Raw genomic sequence first — 24049 nt, 5'->3', positions numbered from 1 at the left:
AATATTTATAATTCTGCATATATTCAGTACATAAATGTAGTATAAAACTGTTCAATACACAACACAATATATATGCATGTTGCAAAATGTGATAAAGTATCTGCTTTAAATTATAAAAATAATAAATTAACAACACTTATTTACAAAATTACAAAAAAAATCTTACATGGAATAAAATAAGTACGATAAAGTCATTTACTTTATTTACGAGATTAAATCGGAGACGGTTTGGATCTCACAGAATTTGTTAAGCCGCGCCATATATTCCTGTGCCTACCCCATGTCAAAGCCCACGTTAGTTGTCGTCTTCTGCCATATCATAAATTTGTTTTTAGAAGTTTTGATCTTTATGAATTTTGATTATCATTGGTAATAAATCCTTACATTTCTTGACTCCAGGACCGGTTCAGATTATGAACTTTTATGAAGTTTCTTTTCGATATTATGTGTTTATGTCCGACAGAATTGCAACTGATTTTATTCGAGCGTTACGATGAGTCATATGTGGACGAAACGCGCGTTTGATATACAAAATTATTAGCATGATATCTTTGATGAGCTTTACACCCCGCATCTTCTTTAGATAATATAGTTGTTTAGACTTAAACCAATACCCAAAAACGTGCAGCCTGAAAGAACCTCGATCTGAAGGTCATCACCATACACAAAAAATACCAAAATTCAACTCAGAATTGGGGCATGTCTTAAACAGTCTTGGTACGTACACATTCAATAAGTCCAAGGGCCATAAATCAATAAGAATGTTGTCCATCGGCAGGAAACATTATCTCTCACTCTACGTTTTAGCTATATACTAAACTGAATTTTAATGTGTGTATTGTTATGCGTTTACTTTTCTACATTGGCTAGAGGTATAGGGGGAGGGTTGAGATCTCATAAACATGTTTAACCCCGCCGCATTTGTGCGCCTGTCCCAAGTCAGGAGCCTCTAGCCTTTGTTAGTCTTGTATTATTTTTAATTTTAGTTTCTTGTGTACAATTTGGAGTGTAGTAGGGCGTTCATTATCACTGAACTACTATATATTTTTGTTAAGGGGCCAGCTGAAGGACGCCTCCGGGTACGGGAATTTCTCGCTGCATTGAAGACCTGTTGGCGACCTTCTGCTGTTGTCTGTTCTATGGTCGGGTTGTTGTCTCTTTGACACATTCCCCATTTCTATTCTCAATTTTATTAACTAGTCTCTGAAATCGTATCAATGTCTGCAAACATGAAAAATGAAATAAAGTCCGAATAGCTGTTAGATATAAAAAGTACGGAAATTGGTCATTTTATATGCCGCACACACTTAGTTCATAAGCCATGAAATTTCCATTTTAATGATTTTGTAAATTAATATCTGATTAATTTGTGTTTGATGTTCCATTCGTACAGGAAATAATATTGAAACTTTAATTATGTTTGCGTACGTAAGCTCACATGGAACAAACCTAAACAATCACCTCTGTAAAAAAGAGTTTGCGGACCATTATCAAAAAAAGGAGGCATCAAATTTAACGTTCCTATTCCTGTTCCTATTGACTAAATTAGAAAAAATAAAAAAAATAATCAAAAATATTCAATTGATATTAAATTGCAATATATATATATACATTGTATATATATATGATCAATTTTAAGAGACCTTTAGAAATAATACATCTTTCATCCTGTAGAGAATTAGGTGCATCAGTGCATGAAAGAGGTGCATTAAGTGTGTACATAGCATGGCAAGTATATGCCATTTGTTTTCATCTACTTTACGCCTCTGATACCTTTCAAAAATATATTACAAGTCCTATTTGTGTGTGCTTGTGTAAAAAGGAGGTAATACCTAAAAAAAACTCCCAGGCATTTTACAGGGGCTTCCATGATTTGGAAAATGTATTTCGATGAAGTGTAAGTAGAGTTTGATAAGAATAGTTACAACATTTCGAGCATTCGAAACAAAATAAAATTTTCAGCTATATAAGAGAGGCGAAACATACCGAAGGGATATTCAAACTTATAAGTCGAAAACAAACTGACAAATGCCATGGCAGAAAACTAAAAACGACGAAGAGATAAACAACAGTACACAAAACATAACATCGAAAAAACTAAAGACTGAGCAACACCGACTCCACCAAAAACCGGGGTGACCTCAGGTGCTCTGGCAGGATAAGCAGAATCTACTCCACACGTGGCACCCGTTTTGTTGCTAATGTAAGTACAAACCCGGTAATAAGTCTAATTCAATAGGTCACATTCGTTGAAAAGGGGACGGGATTATATATATTTAATTTTCGGGAGTAACATTTTGTGAACAAGACATGTTTGGTGAAAACCGGTAAGGTTCAAATATGCATTAACATAATTCGACACTAGTGTTTATGAAAAAAGTGAGTTTTTTGTAGCATCTTGTCAAAAACGTTTATGTCATAACTGTTTAAGTTTATTATACCAATACTGTTCCCTATTTAATCTCTGAAATTCAATTATGAATTATAACAATAACAGATGGCTGCAGTCCTAACCTGTACAGTTAGTTAACTTGATGAACAGACTTTTCTGACTGGTGAAAGTTAACTTGGAACAGGATTTATGACTGCTCCGACCGGTCCTTTGACATAATTCATATTAACTTGAAAAGCAGACTTGGTCGAAGGCTTGTTTTTTATGACTGCCCGAAAAGTTAAATTTATAGCAGGTCCAGTCTTGAAGTTAACTATGGACGAAGTTGACTTTGCCAAAACAAACTCTACACACAATTTAACTTGTGACCAGTACTGCTATTAAAAGCAGTCATTGATGTGGACTGCTCTGTCCGAACCAGACCTGTTCTAATAAAAAGTAATCTTAGTCTGGGCAGCTCTAAAATAAAGTTAACATGATGAAAAGTAAACTTTTATTGATGAATATCATTTGAGTATCGACTTCCAATTAGTGAAAACATCAAGGGCAATTAAAAAGCAGACCTGTCTCCATGACTGACATAACTGGTCTGTCAAATAACAGACTTGTCCACAGGACAGGTTAACAGCAGACCTGTTCATAGGTCTGGTCTGATCAAGCTGACCTGTTCACTGGCCTGGTCTGGTCAAGCTGACCTGTCCACAGGTCTGGTCTTGTCCAGCTGTCTTGTCCTGAGGACATGTCTGTTTCATCAAACCTGTTCTCAGGTCTGATCTGCAACAGCCCTAAAAAGCAGAACTAGGTCTGGTCTGATAAGGATAAAGGTAACTCGCAGGTCTGCTAAAATTTTCAAAAGTTAACTTAGAAAGCATTCATTGCGACTGCTCTAAGGAAACTTATGTACAGGTTAGGACTGCATCATCTGCAATTGGAGTTTTAATAATTTGATGTTCTTTTAAAGTTGGTTTTGATATCGTATGTTTGGTTAAGTTGACAATCTTTCTAAATTACTCTTACATTTTTTTTTTTATTTGCGATGATTTAAAACTGATATTTCGAATATAACGTTTAGTTCATGCATAACATTGTGTTATTTAGAAAGTCAAGTAAAATTTACAGTCGTATTTACTGTAAAGGAAAAAAAAACTAATTCATTGTTCCATTGTTTTCTATTTAAAATTCAGTAGTATAAAGCATGCATAGTTATTAAGTCTGAAGTTTGATAAAAGTTAGAGCAATTTCAAGTCAAAAACTAAACAATCCTTGCAAGTACTGAACATTTATAAAAATATCTGCATTTGCATATAAGAGACCATATAATTGGTAGTACAAAAAGAGGTACTTTGGAATTGAGAAACAGACACAATAGGCCGTACTTTTTCAATCTCTCATGTATATTATTGATTATTCAAAATTAATTATCCAAAAATCTTTTAGCTTAGAACTCTTCAAAACTGTTCAAGGTTAGAACCGTTCTAAAAAGATCAGGTTAACATTCTTACAGATTGTTCTAGAACATTCCCCTTCCACTGATAGTTTCTTGACAGAATTTAAGAGATATAAGACCTGACCTTGTAAATTGTCAAATTAAACCTTACGAAAACCATACAAAACATGTAAAATCACAAAATAATTCGACCTGAAACTATCTTCGTACTACAAGTAAATCAATGAACATGCTTCATTGATTTCAATCCGCAATATTACAGAATTTAGACTTAACTTTATGCAAGTTGAATAAAATTTAACACAAAAATAATTGGTCATTTATATAAAACTGTTCATTTAACATGATAACTTACAATTAATGTGATCAAATTTTATTGATAGGGCAAAATTTCCAAAATTTGAATTCCACATGGGATTTTTTCAGTTAGAGGAATAAAAGTAATAATTCATTGCCCTATTGCTTTCACTGTAAAAATCTGCAATTTCAAGCATGCATATCTATTTTGGTTTAAGCTCAAACAGAGAAGTAATTTCTTGTCAAACTATACATTAAAATGATTTGTGATGAAAATTTTTTAAAAATCTTAATTTAGTGCACCAGTTTCCAGAAGTTTGTTTGTTAAAAAGCTGGTACTTTTGATCTTCTAAACAGGCAAACTATGCCCTTCTATTTCAATCTATATATTGTTAAAAATAAACTTTCAACATGGATTTTATATCATTCACTTGATTCCAAAACTACCCAAATATTTAACTTATTTACAAAGTTACGACTATTCGTAGGAACTATTTTGTTTAGAATACTTACTATTTTTTTGTTAATTCTTTCTGACCGCACCCGAACTAGTTGTTTTTTGTTTTTTTTTCCTAACGGAGATGCAGAAATGAACCGGTTTTTGTTTGTGAAAGTTTTGACACTCTTATCTCATTTTTTATTTTAACGTCGTTTAATACACGCGAACGTTTCATGTGTCGCTGGATTTGTTTCAGTTGTACCTCTGGAAGAGCAGCTACAGGTATATGGACAATCTATTTCATTTAATACTCCAAGGTCAATCAATGGTTGCACTTAGCATTTCCTGAGCCAAATGTAATCAGATATTTTCACCATTTCTTTTGTATTAGACATCCTTCTATGATATTGGCAAACATTAGACTTACTTTTACAATTTTCTTTACCCATTGTTGTCGTTTTTGATGAACTTGCATGATGCCATGTTTTTTGTTTCGTATCATAATCTACTAGTTGGTTCTTCAATGTATATGTATAACCTTCAGTGGTCGGATTATCATGTTCAATTAATATTTCCTCTGCTGTTGACGTGCGATCATCAGAAGACAGTTTGTTTGATGACGTTTTTATGGAGTCAGTGGTAAGAGCTGTAGCTGATTCATTCGTGTTTGAGGATATAGAAGAGCCAATTTTTGTATCGGAAAGATGCAAAAAATGTATTCAGTTATCAAAATTATACTCTCTTTTATTTCGTTCAAATAATTACTATTTTATGAAATTATTTTTTAAGAGATGTGATGATGAAATGGCCAACAACTGAACCCCCTGGAAAAAAAATAAGGAGATAAGGTGAATAAGTTCAGACAATATGCTTGCATTCAATTAAGATATGTTCAGTCTATGTTCACACTTGTCAGTAGTTGCTATTTACTTGTACACTACATCATACTGAATTGTCTGAAAAATTACTGACAAGTACTGATTTATCACAGAATCTAAGTTCAAAAATGGTCTAAACCACTGAACATGACTGACTAATTATTGTTCAGCCATTTAAGATGATGTTAAGCGGGAGGTTTGGCATGCCACAAAACCAGGTTCAACCCACCATTTTTTTCTTAAAATGTCCTGTACCAAGTCAGGAAAATGGCCATTGTTATATTATAGTTCGTTTCTGTGTGTGTTACATTTTAATGTTGTGTTTTTTGTTGTGTCGTTGTTCTCCTCTTATATTTGATGCGTTTCCTTCAGTTTTAGTTTGTAACCCGGATTTTTTTTTATCTCTATCGATTTATGAGTTTCGAACAGCGGTATACTACTGTTGCCTTTATTTAAGATCAAATATCCTTTTCGAGTGTACTGCTTGTATGATGATAACAATTTGTACGTATTTCTGATTTTTTTTATAAGGATCTTAAGTTTTCCTATATTCTATTTCAAACCACAAGTACATATTCTTTTATCCTGTTTGCTTTTAATAAATGTTATACTTACACATTTTCTTCTCAAACTGTAGCTGCTTATGAAATGTTAACTGCAATAGTTCTATCTAAATTATTTTATTTTGAGCGCTTTTTAATGTTTTTCAAATATGAATTGCAAACCTATGGTATTTTGTATGTTTAAGTTATTTCTGTCCAACCTTTGAAACCAATCGTTTTAGTATGTTTTTGATCTATTTACATATACCGTACATATGTATGAAGCGATTTATTTAGAATAACATTTTCTTTAACTTGTGTCCTGATCATATCTATTTAGTCTTACATCCATTAATCTTTTTTCCGAAGTTTTCTGTAATAAGAACTATAACTTTTAGTACAGAATACTTGAAAGCTTCAACTTTATGATCCAGTTCGAATATAATTGTCCAACCTTTATATACCAATCGTTTAAGTATGTTTTTGCTCTAATTACATTTACCTTACACATGTATGTAGCGATTTATGTGGAATAATATTTTCTTATTTGTGTATTAATCATATCTATTTATTCTTACATTCATTAATCTTTTTTTTGTAAAATTTTCTGACATAAGAACTTCAACATACTTTAGGCTTCTCAAGTTTGTGATCCAGTATGTGTTCATGAAATATTCCCACTGTATCTAAGTTTCCGTTAATGTACATGCTTCTTTTTTTATTAAAATAAAAGAGAACAAGATTTTGTTTCAATATTTAATGTATCTGTTTCCAAATAATTTGTGGAAATTTTGTTAGATCTCCACTTTTTTTTTTAACTCAAAATAAAATCACTTCTTTTCTGAATTCTTGAAATATAGATATTTCGTAGAGTCTTCTTATTTTTTAAATTACCGGAACTATTGTTTACTATTAGACAATGGTAGCCCAAGTTGCTTGATTATTAATAACTGGTCAGTTTGCTCTTTATCCGTTGTTGTTAAAGGAGTAATTTCAAAAATACCAAAAGCCGCCGGACTCAGGCAAGTTCCACTATCCACTTTAAATGCATGTCTACCAAATTGACTGTAAACTATATCATCGTAATTAATATGTCTATGAGATTTTGTGTGGCTATTAACGTTAGCAATCAATAGATAAATAAGCAAAGGAATATAACACATAGAAGACTAAAATCAGATTAAGAAGCAGAAACTGTTAATAACGATTTAAATTGTACTTCGCCTGGAGATTAAATCACTTTTTGTGGAAGATATTTTTTACCATATGACTGATAATGACTCGAAAAACACCGTCTACCTTGTGCAGAAAATGTAAACTTTAGTAGCATATCTTAAAAGTTTCTAGTGCGTCATAATAATTTGGTTATCAATTATGAGCACTAATAAGTTTGTATTACCGTATTCAATACCCTAATATATTTCCTCGATTGCGACATATCACCGAATGTTCATTAATGCCACCGGTTGAGCACAATCGGTTCAACCTGCCAGAGCACATGCCGGCTTGTCCGGTTTGTGGTCGGGTTTGTGTTGCTCAGTCTTTTCGTCGTTTGGCTCATAGAGTTGTCTGATTTTCTTTGACTTATGTCATGATTTTTTATTGTCTCCTTGGTATCTGCTTCCTCTTATTTAAACTAGATGACTCCTCTAGCAGGCATATAAGTACCATCTAAGATAACTATGCGATAATGCTACGCACGTACCGATATAAAAACTTAGATTACTCATTCAAATGTAAAACAACACAGTTAAAGGCGGTTTTAGAATTTTTAAAGAGAGCCAGGCGATACCATAGCGATATTCAAACTCACTAGTCAAAGACAAGCTTTCCTGTCTTATAAGGAAACAACGGAATGCTCTTCATAGCAGATTCGTAGTGACATGTCAGGTTTTATTCCAAATGAATACCTGTACAGCTTTGGCAAAGCACAGGATAGAAGTTCTAACATCCATATGTCTTCCATTTCCAGGACAGGGTTGTACTTCTAATGCGAACACAGTTTTGGGGCGATTCATATGAAGATGGACAGCTTAATGGAGACATCTCCATGCAGTCTGGATCCTCGGAAGCCTAGTTTGTCCATGATCCTAGTGTTTCATTATCAATCCATCCTAATAATTGATCTCTTTTATTCCATAACAATCCTATCCAAATATCATTTGTCCTTTAACGAAATTGCAGTTTTATTAATATATCTTTGTCAATACATACATATGTAGGACTCTGAACCGCGATGGTACTCCGAACCGCGATGTTCACGCTTAAGTGCGATGGTTTGACGCTGAAGTGCGTTGTTTGACACGCTGAAGTGCGATGGTGACATTGTGACGTTATCTTGTTGATAGCTACTCCGAAGTGAGTTGGTGGCAACGCTGCAGTGCGATGGATTGCATAAACTATATTGTCATTGTTTTGCATGTTCATGTGTTGATGTAAAAGTTAATTTGTTTGTTAGAAGCAGCTTTTCAGATTTAATCATCGCGAGAATACGCAGCAAAATTGAATAGGACTATCTCTCATTTAACATGAGGACATAAACATTATATTTCCTACATATTATTTTACCTGTCGCAAACGCCGTTAAAAGAAATGTGCATTAAAGGTATAGATTAAACTATATTATTATACTTCACGTAAAAGTGCCATTTTTGATTAGCTAATACGAGGGAGATAATTAACTCTATCCCATGGTTCAGCGGGAGACACTTTTTTGAATGTCACCCTCTCAAACAGACAAATCAAAATCAATAATTTAAAGGACAATGAATTGAATTTACATCAATAGTTTTAAAGACAAGGCTCAAGTTCTACGTTTTGACCTTAAAACTTTTTCATAGAATACCAAAAATAAAAGATACATCTTGCTTTACTTTTGTTGTTTTTCTAATAACTGTAACTGTGTTATGTACATGACATCATAGTTAAAAACTTTCAATTTAACATTTAAAAACAATAATGGCAGAACATTCAGTATAATAAATTAAATAACGCATAGCTGAGAGCGTGACGGACCGTTTTTTTTAACCTTCGAATACACATTGTCAACCTTAGCTTCGCCTTGGTTGACAATGTTTTCCCAGGGTAACAATCTGCGCTATCACCCTCTCAGCTATATTCGATTTATATAACATTAGCAGGGTACATTAAATATGATATTCAAACAACATACAATAGACCACTTTCGAGTTCGTTGCATTTCCGTCAAAAACTTCGGTTTTAGTGAACATCATTCGTGCGTTTAAGGGATCGTCACTTCCTTCCCACGTGAGCGAACGGTTGAAAAATATGATGCTATATTGCACGAATTATTCGACAAATTGTATTCTTATAATTGCTAATCAGCACTGCGGTCATTAGGGTATTGTGATTTAGTACCTACGGAACAAACATTATTTCTAGTTTATTCTGCATAACGATCACGAAGACGCTTGATGAATTTTAATAGTGCAGGGTTACAGGCGATCCCCTCTTTCTGGTAAATGACATCATAAAGGCGCGTATAATTGACGAACTTTTCCGGTGAAGGACATGACTCGAAAGTGGTATATTATCATATAATGCTAATTTGTATGGTAAACAGGCGTAGGCCTATTGCAAGATGATACTTATCTTAACTATTTTTCAACCATACACATACATTGCATTGATATCGAAAGGTCATAATATTTTATGGACAATAATGAATGCAAATTTATATAGAAACTAGAAAAAAATATACTTTATAATCTGTAGATTTTATACTAGCCATCACGCGTCATATCGACTATCGTACATCAGCAAACAGACCATCGCACTTCTTAGCAGACCATCACACTTCAGCGTGACCATCACACTTCAGCATACCAATCGCCCCTCCGAGTCCTACACATATACAGTAAAAGCTTCGAATGCAAGTAATTATGATAGACATTTAATTTCAGTCACTAAATGTGCCACGTGTTACCGCTTTTAGTACATAATATTCAATTTGTTGTACACAATCTCAATACAGAGATGGTATTTATAGGTTACCCCTTTTTAAAGTATCCAGTTCAATTCAGTAATCTTACATGTGGCTTTTGAATAAAATTAATCATTAATGATTTCGATGAAGGTTCATCAAGCAAAGCACTTCAAAAGCATTATCCTCCTCAGATTTTAAATTGCTACTACAAAATTATCGATAAGCTAAGCGCCAAACTGACTATTTCATGCTCTTGTACATTTTTGTACACTTATCGAATATGATTTAACCAGCATTGCATATTTGTCTGTATGGGTCGAAGAGAGCGCTTCAAACGATTGTGTTTACCATAATATGATATTAATCTTGTGTTTTTCATAGGAATAACCCTTTTAAAGCCTTATTTATTGCTTTATGCAAGTGTTGGCTTGTACACTTTTCTTATTGCTTTTGTTTATATCTTCTTTATGATCTGTCCTTTAAATTATTTACTGGGGAATTCCCCTACAACAAAAGTTTATCCGGAATCGTCTAGCTGTTATTACTTAACTTGATCATGTGAGTACCTATGAAAGTATGAAAATGTTTGCCCTTTAATTACTGTATATGCTGTATAGCCTTTATTTGTAAATTATGAATTGTACATTTGAAAAATTAACAGGAATGTAGTTTTTTGTTTAAATAGTTAAGAAATGTACTGTTGCATGTGATATGTACTATATGTATAGAGCGCTTCTGTATACAATCTCAGTCTAGCCTTACAGAAATGTCATTAGTGTAGTATTTATTATACTATTGCTTTCAATAGCGTCTTGCTATGTTTTTTTAAAACTTTTTTCTAGCAATTTCTCGTGTCTAATTTTCTGTTTGCTGTAGTATGTTTATACATTTTTTTGACCTTTTACAGTACTGTAAAAAAGTTATAAATAACGGAGAACTAAATATTTCATATTATTTTCTACGAAATAATGTCTTTTTAATGAAGTCATATCTAATAGAACTTTTTACATTCCTATTTATCAAAAGAATACTTTACAATTTCAAAAAGAATTAAAAACCAATTGTTCAGCGAACAATTGTAGGTCTTTCCACAAAAAAACAAGTATTTTGATATGAAAATAGTAAAAATTCGGTTTCAAAATGTCATTAACAGCGTCAACTGATAGCTTATAGTACGCTGATTATAAAAATATATGGTTTCTATACAAGAAAAATTAAATAAGGTAGATAATTTGTTACTTCCGGTTTGAAAATGTTACTTCCGGTATTATTTAACTGTTTTATTGACCCTGATTCCAAAAATATATGCTTTATATACTTTTATATTAAATAAGTACAAACAAAAAGATACTTCCGGTTTACATAGGGTCACTTCCGGTTGGCTTTTTCAAGGGTGAATGGCTTGCAACCTAATGCAAATAGTCCCATGGCTTTATCATGTATACATATGAAGGTAAAAGCAAAGGTCAAAATCTAGAACGTCAAACTTGAGCTCAATTTTAATGTCATAAACCAAGGACCTCAAATCAAAAGATCTTACTAGGTCTTAATTATATTTGGTTAATGGGTTATATCACCATACGCGTAATTTTAATACAAGAGGGGAGAAAACTCTAATTTAATATTAGCGTACCCTTAAAACCAATATGTATGTGTAACGACATGTCGCAACTAACAATTAAGTAAAAATATGTTGTCGATATCTTATATGGTGTTTGAAAAGAGGTGAAAATAAGCCAAAATCCAAATTTAGAAATGACCTTGACCTTTGACCTTGACCCTATTTTCTTTTCTTTTTTTGGACCAAGGACCTCAAATCAAAAGACCCTGGGTTTCTATCACTTATGTTTTACCAATTATGATTACATTTTACTTATTTTAAATACAGAAGGGGAAATAACTCTCTTATGGATTTTCTGGACCTCTTCGGTCAAAATTATTTTTAAGATTCTGACGATATAATGAGCAAATTGGTGAAATAATTTTGTCGTAATATTTTACGGTTGCGAAGGGGATGCGTACACAAGAAAAACAGTGTTTGGGGAGATAACTCTTACAATGAAAAGTGTTCGGCTAAACAGGGTCAGTTTCAAAATCGCAATAACTGTTCGATATCATATGCAAAAAATCTAAGCGACATCTTGCGAAACAGAAAAGCACCGTGCCAAAAAAAATGTGGCGGAAGAAGAAGAAAAAAAAATAATAATTAAAAACCAATTGTTCAAAGAACAATTGAAGGTCTTTCCACATCAATTTTCTAAATAATTGATAGGAAGCTACTTCTGGTTTACTCAAAGTTATTAATAGCGTCAAAGTATAGATTTCTTCATACTGATTCAATAAATAAATGGTTTCTATATACTTTTGCCTGAAATAAGGGAGATAATTGCCAACTTACGGTTTAGAAAATGTCACTTTCGGTCTCATATGATAGCTTTATTCACACTGATTCCAAAAATATATAGTTTGTATATACTTATGCCTGTAATAAGGAAGATCATATGCTACTTCCGGTTTATAAAATGTCCATTCCGGTCTCAAATGATAGGTTAACCTATGATCATTCAAAAAATATATGGTTTCTATGTACTTTTCCATGAAATAAGTGCAAAAAAATACTACTTCCGGTTCACTCAAGTTCACTTCCGGTTTACTTTTTTCAAGGTCATCTGTCAACCAACAGTTTGCAAAAGACCCTATGGCTTTATCATGTACCAAGTTGGAGTATTAATCAATTAACCTTAAATTGAATCATTTCAGGGACAATAACTCCTATTAGATATCATTGGATTGTTTCAGACTAAATGTATCATATCTTAATCACAATTAAGCAAACATTGTGCACTAGTTCTTTAATTTGTAATATTAAAAGTGACAGAGGAGATCAAATAACAAGGAAAAGACAAAATTTTGAATATTACCTTGACCTTTGACCTTGGCCTCAATTTCGTTTAAATGAACCAAGGAACTCCAATCAATATACCTTAGGTCTCTATCACTTACCATTCATGCTATACATTTATATATCCCTTATGTCAAATACAGAAGGGAAAATAACTCTCATATGGAGTTTACGTATCGCTTCGATCAAAATCGGTCAAAACATCCTGAGGATATAACGAGCAATTTGGTAAAATAAATTTGTCGCTTTCTTTTACGGTTACGGAGGAGATGCATGCACAAGGAAAACAGTGTTCAGGGAGATAACTCCTATAAAGAAAAGTATTCGGTTAAGCAGGGTCAATTTCAAAGGCGCATAAACTGTTCGATATCATATACGAAACATCTAAGCGACATCTTGCGAAACAAAAATTTATCGCAAGAACAAAATTTGGCGGAAGAAAAAATAAATTAAAAACCAATTGTTCAAAGAACAATTGAAGATCTTTCCACATCAATTTTTTAAATAAATGATTGGAAGCTACTTCTGGTTTACTCAAAGTTATTAATAGCGTCAAAGTATAGATTTCTTCATACTGATTCAATAAATAAATGGTTTCTATATACTTTTGCCTGAAATAAGGGAGATAATTGCCAACTTCCGGTTTAGAAAATGTCACTTCCGGTCTCATATGATAGCTTTATTCACAGATTCCAAAAAATATATAGTTTGTATATACTTATGCCTGTAAAAAGGAAGATAATATGCTACTTCCGGTTTATAAAATGTCACTTCCGGTCTCAAATGATAGGTTAACCTATGATCATTCAAAAAATATATGCTTTCTAGGTACTTTTCCATGAAATAAGTGCAAAAAATACTACTTCCGGTTCACTCAAGGTCACTTCCGGTTTATTTTTTACAAGGTCATATGTCAACCAACAGTTTGCAAAAGACTCTATGGCTTTATCATGTACCAAATTGGAGTAATAATCAATTAACCTTAAATTGAATCATTTCAGGGACAATAACTCCTATAATATATCATTGGATTGTTTCAGACCAAATGTATCATATCTTAATTACAATTAAGCAAACATTTTGCACTAGTTCTTTAATTTATAATTTTAAAAGTGACAGAGGAGATCAAATAACAAGGAAAAGTCAAAATTTAGAATATGACCTTGACCTTTGGCTTTGGCCTCAATTTCATTTAAATGAACCAAGGAACTCAAATCAATATACCTTAGGTCTCTATCACTTACCATTCATGCTATACATTTATATATCCCTTATGTCAAATACAGAAGGGGAAATAACTCTCATATGGAGTTTACGTATCGCTTCGGTCAAAATTTGACAAAACCTCCTGAGGATATAACGATCAATTTGGTAAAATAATTTGTCGCTTTCTTTTACGGTTATGGAGGAGATGCACGCACAAGGAAAACAGTGTTCGGGGAGATAACTCCTACAAAGAAAAGTATTCGGTTAAGCAGGGTCAATTTCAAAGGCGCATAAACTGTTCGATATCATATACGAAACATCTAAGCGACATCTTGCGAAACAAAAATTTATCGCAAGAACAAAATTTGGCGGAAGAAAAACAAAAATTAAAAACCAATTGTTCAAAGAACAATTGATGGTCTTATCACATCAATTTTCTAAATAATTGATGAGAAGCTAATTCTGGTTTTCTCAAAGCTACTATTGGGGTCCAATCATAGGTTTCTTCATACTGATTCAATAAACATATGGTTTCTATAGACTTTTGCCTAAAATAAGGGAGATGATTGTCAACTTCCGGTTTAGACAATGTCACTTCCGGTCTCATATGATAGCTTTATTTACACTGATTCCAAAAATATATGGTTTGTATATACTTTTGTCTGTAAAAAGGGAGATAATTGGCTACTTCCGGTTTCGAAAATGTCACTTCCGGTCTCATATGATAGATTTATTTACACTGATTCCAAAAACATATGGTTTATATATTCTTTTGCCTGTAAATAGGGAGATAATTGGCTACTTCCGGTTTAGAAAATGTCACTTTTGGTCTCATATGATAGCTTTACTTACACTGATTCCAAAAATATATGGTTTATATATACTTATGCCTGTAATAAGGAAGATAATATGCTACTTCCGGTTTATAAAATATCACTTCCGGTCTCAAATGATAGATTAATGTATGACCATTCAAAAAATATATGGTTTCTATGTACTTCCACATGAAATAAGTGCACAAATGACTACTTTCGGTTCACTCAAGGTCACTTCCGGTTGACATTTTTCAAGGTCATATGTCACCTAACATTTTGCAAAAGATCTTATGGCTTTATCATGTACCAAGTTGGAGTAATAATCAAGACTAGGTTACGACCCTTGACTACGGTAGCGGGTTGTAATCAGACAAGGAAAAAATTGTGAAATTCGAAGAAAAATCCAACTTAGCTGCAATATATTGTTGTCCAAGGTTTATCATAAACATTTCTTTTGACAATTTACACGATCTTAACACACCAGAACATTCTTAAATTCTTGTAAAAATGGCAAAATCTAATGAAGAAAGCCAAAGTGAAGAAAAAATGGCGTCGTATGCCGACGCAACAAAAACAGATCCAAAGACAATAGACCCTTCAACAATGGCCGGTGTTAAGCCAGTCTTTGTTCAAGAAATAGATGTATTTGGTTCACTCACAGATCGAGTAACAACAAAAACACTTTACCTAACAAATATTGAGATGTATCAAACTCTGGGTTATTCAGTTGAAGCAAGAACCATCATAGGACTTCAACGTATAAGAGGTCTCTGGAGAATATACCTGGATTGTGAGTCTGAAAGAGATCACCTTATCTCTAAGGGGGTAGAAATTCGTGGTAAAAAAGTCAACGTTTACTCAAGCAACCCTCGGGTGACCATACATGAGAACATAGACAATGTAAGAATTAGAGTTAAAGATGTCCCACTCTCTGCCGATGACGGCCAAATCTTAAGAGCACTAGAAGAACGAAGCTGTATAATCTTAAACCACTTTAGAGAACGTCTGAGGTATGAGAATAAGCTCACTAACTGTTTCACTGGTGATAGAATTGTTATATGTGAGGGTCCCTTACCCCAACACATTCCTCGCTCTATTGCAATAGGAAAATACAGAGCCACAGTTATGTACCGCGATCAACCAGTGACAAACAGTCGTCCAAAAAAGTGCTCAAAATGTCTAGCTGATGGCCACAATATAAGCAATTGCCCTAATGACTGGGTTTGTAAATCATGTGGTAAGGAAGGTCATAAAAAAATGGACTGTATGGAAAATGATCTTTCTGATACCAATCAACAATCTGATGTACATCAAAGCACAAATGATGCAAATGAAAACACACATGCTGATGATGACACTTCTGTAGATACTGATGCTACACAACAACCAAGTCTCACAGATGATCCACCAACAATTAGTGAACATGAATCTACGAGCGTACATGAAGACGACAGTGATATGCCCCAGTCCGTACCAACTCAGGAGGAAAGGAAAAGAAAAACAAAAAAAGAGAAAAAAGAGAAAAAGACAACACAAACTCAAATTACTTCATTTGTATCAGAACAACAGGAGTCTGTATCAACTCCTGCAAAACTAAAAGCTAACAGAAACGTGGAACGGTCTCCGGTTACCCCGACCCATGTTCTGCACGATAATGAGGGTGATACCACAGTAAAACGGTCAAAAACTTTGGCAACTTAATCATATCAACTGAAACCCAATGGTATTTATCAGTACTGCAAAAACAAACAGTTTGCAGAAACTTCAAATGAAAACAAATAAATGCAACACTAATTTAATATTATACTGTAATACATGTGCAGTGATATTTATTTTTTGTATGATCATGATGACACTTGTAACAAAACTCATTCACAGCAAAGTTGAACAAAGTACCACTCTATATACATGTAGTAGTAAGTTCACATACATTCCACAATTAGTATCTCTGGTGAATTACATACTTTATTTAAAGTTTGCACTTTCCTCACCACAGCTCCAATTGATCCAGATGTGCCTTAAAATGATTCTTCTTAGATCACAAAATAATTACATATATCACTTTTCAATACTGTACACAGATATGCAAAGAACACACTTTTGTACACCAAAAATGAATAGTAAATTGACAACCGGTGTACAAATCCAGAATCACGTATGCAGCTACACATATGCTCATATTTCGTATTTAAATGATGTGCATAGTCGAGTCCAAATTGGAAAATAGAAATAGTGCAGCTCATACAGTAAACCATAGCATATATTTCCTGAAAAAAATAATAACTCTTTTAGCATTCAATAGTTACAAAAAACAATATACCAAAATAAAAGCAAAGAAGTATGAGGATAACAAACCATTACGATCTAGTCCTGACAAATGCAACACATATAGTACTGATAAAAAAAATGTACATATTCATGTAAATTACTCATTATGTTAATCTACTGTAAACTTTGTAATTATAACTTTTGTATAATATATTCATGTAAATATTTTTCTCAACAGAAGCATTGCAATTTATGTATATTTTTTGTTTTGAGTAAAATTTATTTCTCAATTATTGTATTCACAAGCTGTGTGTGGTATACGTTTGTCACAGCTCAGTTTGTAAACAAAGTCACGCTGTTGACCCAAATAATGACCCGTAAGGCGAGGTCATTCTGTGTAAAAATTGTAAGCATTGTTAACTTGAAAACAACACTGTGTAATATTGTTTTACATAATACCGTTACGTTATATATTAATGATACTGTATATCTAAATAATGTGATAAAATGTGAACACTATTTAATATGTTTTTATATAGGATCACTACGTATAGTAAAACATTGTGCACTATGTAGAAAATATAAAGAATACATTGTTAAAAACACAACAAAACAGCCGATAATTTTTCACCTGTTAGTTAAAGTAAACCTGCGTGAAACAGTAGCAGAAGGCACAACATCGATAATTGATACTATAAATAGATGGGGGTTTCCCAATCATAAAGCTAAATTAATTCTTACCTTTTAATAATAACAATCATGGCTGATCCAAAACTTCACATCTGTACAGTCAATTCTAAGGGACTACAGCAAACTGAAAAAAGAAAACGACTAATTGAATGGACAAAACAACAAAAATGTGATATCCTTCTAATACAAGAAACACATTTTACTGACAGCTTAGAAGAATCTTTAAAAAAAGAATTTGAAGGGGAATTGTTCTTCAGCAATGGTCAGAGCAATGCTAGAGGGGTATCCATATGGTTAAAAAGTAGGCTTAATTACAAATTTATTGACTATTATAAGGATAAAGACGGGAGACTTCTTCTGATAAATATAGAAATTGATGAAAGCATACTTACAATTGCAAACGTTTATGCACCAAATAACAATAAACTAAGAAACACCTTTTTTAAATCAGTTAAAACTTTTATAGACAAATATAGTCTTGGACAATTAATAATAGGAGGAGATTTTAACGATATCTTATCTGAAAAAGATACAAAAAATAAAAATAAAAGAACAAAATTTGATAAACCAGTATCCGGACTTAAAACTTTAATTAAATCTCTTAAATTAACAGATATTTGGCGTGAAAAAAACCGAGATAAAACTCATTTCACCTGGTGTAAAAGAAATAAAACAGAAGCCACAAGAATTGACTACTTCCTTGTTAGTACTGAAATTAAAAAAAATTGCTCCTCTTGTGATATTAGACCAGTTGTTATTCAATACACTGACCACAATAGTGTATCTTTAAAATTACAAATGTCAAGAAATAATAAAGGACGTGGTTACTGGAAATTAAATAGTAGTGTTTTAAACAATGAAATTTACCTAAAAATAATATACAATCTCATTAACAACTATAAAATTAAAGCAAATGATTCAAAAAATCTAGCTATTTTATGGGACAATTTTAAAATAGAGGTTCGAGATTGTACAATTCAGTTCTGTAAATTGAAAGCCCTAAACAAAAAAGATTCAATCAATGTATTAGAAAATCAACTAATACAACTAAATAATGAAATTCATACAAATAACATCAGAGTTAATGAAACAAATACCTACCTGTTTGAAAAAATAGAGAAAGTAGAACAAGAATTAGGAAATCTGTACAATGAAAAAATAAAAGGCAATCAAATAAGATCAAGGGTGAAATGGATTGAAGAGGGAGAAAAAAATACCTCATACTTCTTAGGTCTTGAAAAAGCCAGGCAGTGCAAAAAAACCATTACTAGATTATATGATGTAAACAATAATATAATTACTGATAAAAAAAAAATACTTGACCTTGAAGTTAACTATTATAAAAATTTATATTCCTCTACTAATCCAGATGTTGAAGATACCAAAAAGTACTTAAACGATATTAAAAAATGTCCAAAATTAAGTGATAGTGAAAGTAATTTATGTGAAGGAAAAATCACAGTGCAGAAATGTACAGATGCTATATTCAAAATGAAACTAAATAAAGCTCCAGGTTTAGATGGACTTAATGTTGAATTTTACAGAAGATTTTGGGAAAAAATAAAAGAATTAATTGTATCTGTATTCAATTTTTGCCATGAAAAAGGAGAATTGTCAAATTCACAAAAAGTTGGAGCAATATCATTAATATATAAAAAAGAAGATCCACTTTCTTTAAATAATTATCGTCCAATAACTCTGTTAAATTATGATGTAAAATTGTTAGCTTATGCACTTGCTCAAAGATTAAAACTAGTATTACCAAAAATAATTCATACTGACCAAAAAGGTTACATAAAAAATAGATACATAGGCTTCAATATCAGGCAAATGCAAGATATTATTGATTACTCAGAGAACTTTAAAGTAGATGGAGCTATACTTTTTGTTGATTTTTCAAAGGCATTTGACTCCCTTGAATGGAACTTTATGTCAGAAACCTTGGAAAAATTTGGCTTCAAAAGTAGTTTTATAAGATGGATTCAAACAATGTACACAGACATAAAAGGCTGTATACTCAACAATGGTTGGGTGTCCAGCAGTTTTAATATTTTTCGCGGAATTCGACAAGGATGTCCAATTTCTTCGTTAGCCTTCGTATTGGTAGTTGAAATTATGGCAATTAAACTAAGACAAAATAATAGCCTCAAGGGTTTAGAGGTGAAATTAGATGGTAAAAACTGCTCACTGAAAATATGTCAACTCGCAGATGATACAACCCTATTTCTCAAATCACCAAAAGATGTTAGTTTAGCAATGAATATAATTGAAACTTTTGGAAGCTTCTCAGGATTACAGTTAAACAGAAATAAAACAGAGGGATTTTGGTTAGGAAAACTCAAACATAGTAGAGACAAATTTGAAAACATAAATTGGAAAACAGATAACATTAAAAGTCTTGGCTTTTACTTTGGTTATAACAATCAAGACTGTCAAAAACTAAACACTGATAAACAGCTAAAAAAATGTGAAAAGATACTATCAAATTGGATGAAAAGAAACTTAACATTAATAGGTAAAATAATAGTAGTAAAATCATTAATTCTTCCAAATTTAACTTATATTGCATCAAACATGTACATACCAAAGGAAATTATACAAAAGTTTAAAACTCTAGTCTATAATTTCATATGGAATGGGAAAAAAGATAAAGTTAAACGTGTAACCCTTTGTAAAGACTATTTGGAAGGTGGGTTAAAAATGATCGACATAGACTTGTATTTCAAAGCACTTCAATTACGGTGGATTTTAAAACTTAAACAAAACTCTGGCGATAATTGGTCAATCATACCCCAAGTTTATCTAAACAAATTTGGTAAGAACCTTTTGATATTCCAAATGAACATTAAAAATGTTAATATGATAGACAAAAAATCATTTAAATCCATCCCTGAGTTCTATCAGCAATTGATTAAAACTTGGATTAATGTAAAGGGTGGACAGACAAAGATCCCACAAACTTTTCTAGATATAAGAAAGCAGATCTTATGGGGCAATTATAATATACAAACAAAAGGAAAACACTTATTGTTTACTAAATGGATTGAACATAATATTCTGTATGTAAATGACATACTAGATGAAAGAGGTTATATATCAGAAAATAAAATATTACTTAAACTAAAAGATAAACGAGATTGGATTAGAGAATTATCCTTAATAAAGAAAGCTATTCCAAAACATTGGCAGAATATTTTAAAGCAAGAAAGCTCATTTAAAACAAAAGTACATATAAAGCATACCAAAAATCTGCAAATACTACTCAATCATAATATCTATCCAGAACTGAGTAATAAAGAAATATATTCAATATTATTTGCCCCTCATAAACAAGAAAAACCTGTAGGTTATCTTAAGTGGGAAAGAATTTTCAAAGAAAATTTTAACATAAAATTAAAAAGCACTCTTAATTATACATTTAAATACCTAGATAACAACAAATTTAAAATGTTTAAATGGAAATTACTCCATTTCATCCTTCCATGCAATGAATTATTAGTTCAGTGGAAAGTATTAGAAAACAGTTCATGCAATTTCTGCAAAGAAATTGAAAACTATAAACATTTTTTCATAACATGCCCTTATAATACTAAATACTGGCATGAAATATATAAACTACTACTTTATCTTCAAATAAACAGACACATTCTAAGGCTAGAAAATTTAATAACTGGCTATAAAATATTTTGATATAAACACCCTTATAACAGTTATATTTTTCTCTATATATAAAGCACATTTTATTTCAAATAAAAAAGAAACAAAGATAGATATCTTCAAAATTTTCAAAACGGAAATATACGACATTATAAAATTAAATGCGATAAGAAATATCGAAACCGGAAAAATGTTATTAAAGACATCGACATATTGTAACTTGTAAGTGATAACTGTAGGTAATGAGTATGTATGACAAATCAACACATGCTACTTCCAGTCTAAAAATAATATACCACGAGGAACCAAAAAAAAAATGCATCGCAAATAACCTATTGATTTGTATTTAACATAACTATATACACCTACCTATATATGTATTTCCATTAACATGGTCAAGCATGTAAGTTTGAAAAATAAATCCTTCAAATTATAAAAGAATAAGTAAATTCCAATTACACAGGTATCCTGTGAGAAAGTAAACACACATAATAATCACAAAATGTAACGGTGAAGATCCGTTATTTTTTCCGATTTGTAAGCAGACAAAAAAATCAATGAATCAGTTTATATTGACGTTTATTTATATTATGTATTATGTTTAATTGTATAATACTAACATTTATATATATTTTATTATATATTCTCCCTGGATATATAATAATTTTAAATACACAGGGAAACTTAGCCCAATGCTGTAAGCTAAGTAAATTGTTAAACAGCATTTAGTGCAATAAAGATGATTTAATTGTTTAAAAAAAAAAAAAAGTAATAATCAATTAACCTTAAATTGAATCATTTCAGGGACAATAACTCATATAAGATATCATTGGATTATTTCAGACCAAATGTATCATATCTTAATCACAATTAAGCAAACATTTTGCACTAGTTCTTTAATTTGTAATTTTAAAAGTGACAGAGGAGATCAAATGATAAGGAAAAGTCAAAATTTAGAATATGACTTTGACCTTTGACCTTGGCCTCAATTTCATTTAAATGAACCAAGGAACTCAAATCAATATACCTTAGGTCTCTATCACTTACTATTCATGCTATACATTTATATATCCCTTATGTCAAATACAGAAGGGGAAATAACTCTCATATGGAGTTTACGTATCGCTTTGGTCAAAATTGGACAAAACATCCTGAGGATATAACGAGCAATTTGGTAAAATAAATTTGTCGCTTTCTTGTACGGTTACGGAGGAGATGTGTGCACAAGGAAAACAGTGTTCGGGGAGATAACTCCTACAAAGAAAATTATTTGGTTTCGCAGGGTAAATTTCAAAGGCGCATAAACTGTTCGATATCATATACCAAATATCTAAGCGACATATTGCGAAACAAATATTTATCGCAAGAACAAAATTAGGCGGAAGAAGAAAAAAAAAATAATCAGAAGAAAACCAATAGGTCTTTCCACAGAAAAGTGGAAAGACCTAATTAAAAACCAATTGTTCAAAGAACAATTGAAGGTCTTTCCACATCAATTTTCTAAATAATTGATAGGAAGCTACTTCTGGTTTACTCAAAGTTATAAATAGCGTCAAAGTATAGATTTCTTCATACTGATTCAATAAATAAATGATTTCTATATACTTTTGCCTGAAATAAGGGAGATAATTGCCAACTTCCGGTTTAGAAAATGTCACTTCCGGTCTCATATGATAGCTTTATTCACACTTATTCCAAAAATATATAGTTTGTATATACTTATGCCTGTAATAAGGGAGATAATATGCTACTTCCGGTTTATAAAATGTCATTTCCGGTCTCAAATGATAGGTTAACCTATGATCATTCAAAAAATATATGGTTTTTAGGTACTTTTCCATGAAATAAGTGCAAACAATACTACTTCCGGTTCACTCAAGGTCACTTCCGGTTTTTATTTTTTCAAGTTCATATGTCAATCAACAGTTTGCAAAAGACCCTATGGCTTTTACATGTACCAAGCTGGAGTAATAATCAATTAACCTTAAATTGAATCATTTCAGGGACAATAACTCCTATAATATATCATTGGATTGTTTCAGACCAAATGTATCATATCTTAATCACAATTAAGCAAACATTTTGCACTAGTTCTTTAATTTGTAATTTTAAAAGTGACAGAGGAGATCAAATAACAAGGAAAAGTCAAAATTTAGAATATGACCTTGACATTTGACCTTGGCCTCAATTTCATTAAATGAACCAAGGAACTCAAATCAATATATTTTAAATCTCTATCACTTACCATTCATGCTATACATTTATATATCCCTTATGTCAAATACAGAAGGGGAAATAACTCTCATATGGAGTTTACATATTGCTTCGGTCAAAATGGACACAACATCCTGAGGATAAAACGAGCAATTTGGTAAAATAAATTTGTCGCTTTCTTTTACGGTTACGGAGGAGATGCACACACAAAGAAAACAGTGTTCGGGGGGATAACTCCTACAAAGAAAAGTATTCGGTTAAGCAGGGTCAATTTCAAAGGCGCATAAATTGTTCGATATCATATACTAAACATCTAAGCGACATCTTGCGAAACAAACATTTATCGCAAGAACAAA

General features: G+C 31.9%; 1 long non-coding RNA gene across 1 annotated transcript; it reads right to left on the bottom strand.

The window, feature by feature from the left end:
- Positions 1–16643: 16643 nt before the first annotated feature.
- LOC127715462 (uncharacterized) lies at positions 16644–22225 on the bottom strand. Its single transcript, XR_007988427.1, has 3 exons — positions 21849–22225; positions 17874–17946; positions 16644–17131 (listed from the first exon to the last, which is right to left on the bottom strand). It is a non-coding gene; the product is annotated as an uncharacterized LOC127715462 (long non-coding RNA).
- Positions 22226–24049: the final 1824 nt, after the last annotated feature.

Source organism: Mytilus californianus, unplaced genomic scaffold (genome assembly GCF_021869535.1).
Source record: "Mytilus californianus isolate M0D057914Y unplaced genomic scaffold, xbMytCali1.0.p SCAF_9, whole genome shotgun sequence".
Taxonomy (NCBI): Eukaryota; Metazoa; Mollusca; class Bivalvia; order Mytilida; family Mytilidae; genus Mytilus; species Mytilus californianus.
Note: the sequence above shows the minus strand (reverse complement) of the source record. Positions and strands in the feature narration are given on the sequence as shown.